This window comes from Setaria italica, chromosome VI (genome assembly GCF_000263155.2).
Source record: "Setaria italica strain Yugu1 chromosome VI, Setaria_italica_v2.0, whole genome shotgun sequence".
NCBI lineage: Eukaryota > Viridiplantae > Streptophyta > Magnoliopsida > Poales > Poaceae > Setaria > Setaria italica.
In genome coordinates this window covers 3,190,344-3,196,622 of record NC_028455.1, presented here as the reverse complement: position 1 = coordinate 3,196,622, position 6,279 = coordinate 3,190,344, and positions in this window count along the sequence as shown.

Genomic DNA, 6,279 nt, shown 5'->3' with positions numbered 1-6,279 from the left:
TTAAGCAGGGGACTGCGGTGCCACGCTGCCGACCATGGCCATGTTGGAGTTGTTCCAAATTCACTCCAGGATAAAGGCCGACCTTCCCGACCCTTTACACTTAGGGCCGGGCGAGGCGGAGCATCTCCCGACCCCGGGACTCGGGGCCGGGCGAGGCGGAGCGTCTCCCGACCCCTGGACTTTGGGGTCGGGCGAGTCGGAGCATCTCCCGACCCCAGGACTCGGGGTCGGGCGAATCGGAGATCGACCCTCAAGGGGTCAGGCGCATCCGACCCCAGGCTTGGGGTCGGACGAGGCGATGTCCCAGGCGCACCCGACTCCAGGACGAAGGACTCAAAGGTCGGGCGAGGAGGAGTTCCATCCTCGTACGGGACCAAGAGTCCGTACCGCACATTAACCCCTGTCTGGGTGTCGGTACTACATATACTAGCACCCTTGCTAGGGTTTTGTACCGAGAAAGAAGAGAGACAGAGAGATTCTCGTGTAAGCCGCCGTAGGCGTGTAACCCCCAAACTCTTGACATAGTGAGATTGTTGCCGGCTGGTGCCCGTGGTTTTTCCTCTTCACATTGAAGGGGTTTTCCACGTAAATCGTGTGTCTCCTTGCGGTTTGATTCTTTACTTCATATTCCATACGTCGTTCATTCATAACAAGTGGTACCAGAGCTTTGGTTGCTGTTTGGATTTCATGTCGTCGTCAATGAAGTTTGATCTACCGCTGCTGAACTACGACACGCGTTTCTCGCTATGGCAAGTCAAGATGAGGGGAATCCTGGCGCAAACTCATGATTATGATGAGGCGCTAGATAGCTTCGGGAAGAAGTCGAAGACCGCGTGGACTCCAGAAGAGATCCGCAAGGATCAGAAGGCTCTCGCCTTAATACAGTTGCATCTTCATAATGATATTTTGCAGGAGTGTCTGAAAGAAAAAACTGCTGCAGAATTATGGCTGAAACTGGAATCGATCTGTATGTCCAAGGATCTAACCAGTAAGATGCAGATGAAGATGAAGCTGTTCACTTTGAAGATGAAGGAGGAAGATTCAGTGATGAGCCACATCGCTGAGTTCAAGAAAATCGTCGCCGATCTAGTATCAATGGAGGTGAAGTATGAAGATGAGGACTTAGGTCTTTTACTGTTATGTTCTTTGCCAACTTCGTATGCAAATTTTCGTGACACCATACTCTTGAGCCGTGACGAACTAACCTTAAAGGAAGTTTATGAGGCTCTCCAGTCAAGGGAGAAGATGAGAGGTATGGTGCAGAATGACAGGACGTCGTCCTCCAGGGGTGATGCTTTGCTCGTGAGAGGCATAACTGATAACAGATCCTCCAATGATGATGGAAGGAAAAATTATGAAAGGAGATGCCGTTCAAAGTCCAAGCCGCATGGTAATAAGAAATTCTGTGTTTATTGCAAGCTAACAAATCACAATGTTGAGGATTGCAGAAAAGTACAGAATAAGGAGAAGAAGAAAAACAAGTCGGCCGGTAAGGCCTCTGTTGCTGCTGCCGTGTCTGATGAAGAATCTGGAGATAGTCTGGTGGTATTTGCCGGTTGTGTTGCTGGTCATGATGAGTGGATTCTTGATTCTGCATGTTCATTTCATATTTGCATTAACAGAAATTGGTTTAGCTCTTATAAGTCTATGCCGAAAGGAGATGTGGTGCGGATGGGAGATAATACCCCGTGTGATATTGAGGGGATTGGATCGGTTCAGATCAAGACTCATGATGGCATGACACGCACTCTGAAAAACGTCAGGTACATACCAGGAATGTCCAGAAATCTTATTTCATTGAGCACGCTTGATGCAAAAGGCTACAAATATTCTGGTTCGGATGGCGTTCTGAAGGTATCAAAAGGTAATCTTGTCTGCTTAAAGGGTGATCTCAATTCTGCAAAGTTATATGTCCTTAGAGGGTGTACTTTAACTGGTTCTGATTCCGCTGTTGCTGCTGTTACTAATGAGGAACCTAGTAAAACTAACCTTTGGCATATGCGTCTGGGACATATGAGTCACCATGGTATGACCGAATTGATGAGAAGAAACCTACTGGATGGCTGCACTTCGAGTAAAATGAAGTTTTGTGAGCACTGTGTTTTCGGGAAGCATAAAAGGGTACGTTTCAACACTTCAGTTCACACCACTAAAGGTACTCTTGATTATATCCATGCTGATTTGTGGGGGCCTTCCCGTAAGCCCTCGCTTGGTGGTGCTCGTTACATGCTCACAATTATTGATGATTACTCTAGAAGAGTGTGGCCTTATTTTCTGAAACAGAAAGATGATACCTTTGCCGCCTTTAAGGACTGGAAAGTGATGATTGAAAGGCAAACTGAAAGAAAGGTGAAAATGCTTCGCACTGATAATGGTGGAGAATTTTGTTCGCGTGAATTTAATGATTATTGCAGATCAGAAGGCATTGTAAGGCATCACACCATACCCCATACTCCACAACAGAATGGTGTGGCCGAACGCATGAACAGATCCATCATATCCAAGGCCCGTTGCATGCTGTCTAATGCCAGGATGAGCAAGCGTTTTTGGGCTGAAGCTGCTAATACTGCCTGTTACTTGATCAACAGGTCGCCTTCTATTCCACTAAATAAAAGAACTCCCATTGAGGTATGGTCTGGAACGCCTGCTGATTACTCACAGTTGAAAGTTTTTGGATGCACTGCATATGCTCATGTTGATAATGGAAAATTAGAGCCTAGAGCTATTAAATGTCTCTTCCTTGGTTATGGTTCGGGTGTTAAAGGCTACAAATTGTGGAACCCGGAAACAGGAAAGACCTTTCTGAGCAGAAGTGTTATTTTCAATGAATCTGTGATGTTTACTGACAGCTTGCCCTCAGATAAAGTTCCAGAAAACGCACTGCAGCGTATGCATCTGCAGGTGGAGCAAGCTCGTGATGACACTGTCAACCCCGACCCCTTGGTCTCGGGGTCGGATGCGCCAGACCCCTTGGCTCCGGGGTCGGTCGTTTCTGATGCGCCAGACCCTTTGGCTCCAGGGTCGGCCAATGCTCAAGCGCCAGACCCCTTGGCTCCGGGGTCGGAAGTTGCTGCGCCAGACCCCTTGGCTCCGGGGTCGGCTGTTGTTGATGCGCCAGACCCTTTGGTCTCGGGGTCGGCTAATGCTCATGATGATGTCCAGCAAACTCCAGAGGAGGATCTACCCATTGCTAAACGCAAGTCCAAAAGGACTGTTATCCCTCCTAACCGTCTTATTGAAGAATGTAATTTATCTTACCATGCTTTGAGTTGTGCTGAACAGGTGGAGAATGTTCATGAGCCAGCAACCTATAAAGAAGCTATTCATTGTGATGATACTGAAAACTGGATTTCGGCTATGCATGAGGAGATGCAATCTCTTGAGAAGAACAGTACATGGGAACTTGTACCTTTGCCTAAGAATAAGAAGGCCATCCGCTGCAAATGGATCTTCAAAAGAAAGGAGGGTTTATCTCCAAGAGAGCCTCCAAAATATAAGGCAAGGTTAGTTGCTAAAGGCTACAGCCAAATTCCGGGTGTTGACTACAATGATGTTTTCTCTCCAGTGGTAAAACACAGTTCAATCCGCACTTTCCTTAGTGTTGTTGCTTCACATGATCTTGAGCTTGAGCAGTTAGATGTGAAGACTGCGTTTTTGCATGGAGAGCTCGAGGAGGACATATACATGGACCAACCAGAAGGTTTCATAGTGCCTGGCAAGGAGAAATATGTGTGCAAGTTGAAGAGATCCTTGTATGGTTTGAAACAGTCCCCTCGACAGTGGAACAAGAGGTTTGATTCATTTATGTTATCACACAGTTTTAAAAGATCTAAGTATGATAGCTGTGTTTATATCAAGCATGTTAATGGATCACCTATATACTTGCTGATATACGTTGATGATATGCTGATTGCGGCCAAGAGCAAGACTGAAATAAATAAATTAAAGAAGCTATTGAGTAGCGGTTTTGATATGAAAGATCTTGGCAGTGCTAAGAAAATTCTTGGTATGGAAATTAGGAGAGACCGAAATTCTGGTTTGCTCTTCCTTAGTCAACAGAATTATATCAAGAAAGTTCTTCAGCGTTTCAACATGCAAGATGCAAAGGCTGTAAGTACTCCTATTGCACCTCACTTCAAGTTGTCAGCAGCTCAGTGTCCTAGTACAGATGCAGAGGTCAAAGACATGTCAAAGATTCCTTATTCTAGTGCTGTTGGGTCTTTGATGTATGCCATGGTTTGCTCTCGCCCGGATTTGTCATATGCTATGAGCCTTGTTAGTAGATATATGTCTAATCCCGGCAAAGAACATTGGAGGGCAGTTCAGTGGATTTTCAGATACCTCAAAGGCACAGCAAATTCCTGTTTAAAGTTTGGAAGAACTGATGAGGGTCTTGTTGGCTATGTGGACTCAGATTATGCTGCTGATCTAGACAGGCGAAGATCACTCACAGGCTATGTGTTTACTGTTGGAAGTTGTGCTGTGAGTTGGAAGGCTACTTTACAGTCGGTTGTTGCTTTGTCTACTACTGAAGCAGAATATATGGCGATTTGTGAGGCGTGCAAAGAACTGATTTGGCTAAAAGGTTTGTACACCGAGCTTTGTGGAATTGAAGCTTGCATAAGTTTGCACTGTGACAGCCAAAGTGCAATTTACCTCACTAAAGATCAAATGTTCCATAAAAGAACTAAGCACATTGACATCAAGTATCATTTTGCGCGTGATGTGATCGAAGAAGGTAAGCTGAAGGTATGCAAGATCAGTACTCATGATAATCCTGCTGATATGATGACAAAGCCTGTTCCTGTTACTAAGTTTGAGCTGTGCTCGGGCTTAGTTGGTTTAATCGGATAGTCCAAGAGACTATTGTTGGCACCAGTGGTTTTCTTTGTCTTTGTTCTGTTCAGGATGAAGGGATGTTGATACAAGATGAATTTGTCTCAAGGTGGAGTTTGTTGGAGTTGTTCCAAATTCACTCCAGGATAAAGGCCGACCTTCCCGACCCTTTACACTTAGGGCCGGGCGAGGCGGAGCATCTCCCGACCCCGGGACTCGGGGCCGGGCGAGGCGGAGCGTCTCCCGACCCCTGGACTTTGGGGTCGGGCGAATCGGAGATCGACCCTCAAGGGGTCAGGCGCATCCGACCCCAGGCTTGGGGTCGGACGAGGCGATGTCCCAGGCGCACCCGACTCCAGGACGAAGGACTCAAAGGTCGGGCGAGGAGGAGTTCCATCCTCGTACGGGACCAAGAGTCCGTACCGCACATTAACCCCTGTCTGGGTGTCGGTACTACATATACTAGCACCCTTGCTAGGGTTTTGTACCGAGAAAGAAGAGAGACAGAGAGATTCTCGTGTAAGCCGCCGTAGGCGTGTAACCCCCAAACTCTTGACATAGTGAGATTGTTGCCGGCTGGTGCCCGTGGTTTTTCCTCTTCACATTGAAGGGGTTTTCCACGTAAATCGTGTGTCTCCTTGCGGTTTGATTCTTTACTTCATATTCCATACGCCGTTCATTCATAACAGGCCACTCCGGGCACCACGGCGATGGTCGCAGGCCTCGCCATCTTGCTGTTCTCCGTCAGCGCCGGATTCCACCCCGGCGCCGGCGCCGGCGCATTCGGCTTGCTACTCTGCTTCGCGGGGGTTCTCGCTGGCGCCAACATCGTCGCCGTCGGCATTCGGATGTCCGACGCCGACCCGGCGCTCGTCGTCCCTGCGGTGTTGGCTGAGGCGCGTGCTCTCGCAGATTTCCTTGGTCGCAACCTCGCCGTCGTGGGGCTCGTGGTGGCTTCCTGCGCCGTCACGGCGGTCTCCAGCGAAGCAGGCCAGCTGCTCTGCTTCGGCATGTTTGCTCTGCTCCTCCTCGGCCTCTCCCTGATCGGCGTTGGGATTCTTGGCCTCTCCCAGATGCATTGATGCTCGATTGATGATTTGGTTCCTACTTTCCCAATTGGACGCGTGGACCGACATTTATATGTATATATACAGATATATATATAGTAGTACTCGTAGTAGTATGCTTTGGAGATAGTAGATTGTATACCTGCGTACATATATATATAGGAATACATACATATGTATACCTGCGTACATATATATATAGGAATAGCTTATTCCCTTTGCTACTTGCCCCAACCTCCCGTACCCAAGTTACACACATATATATGTATACCTGCGTGCGTGTGTATGTGTATATATATATATATATATATATATATATATATATATATATATATATATATATATATATATATATATATATACATACATACACACA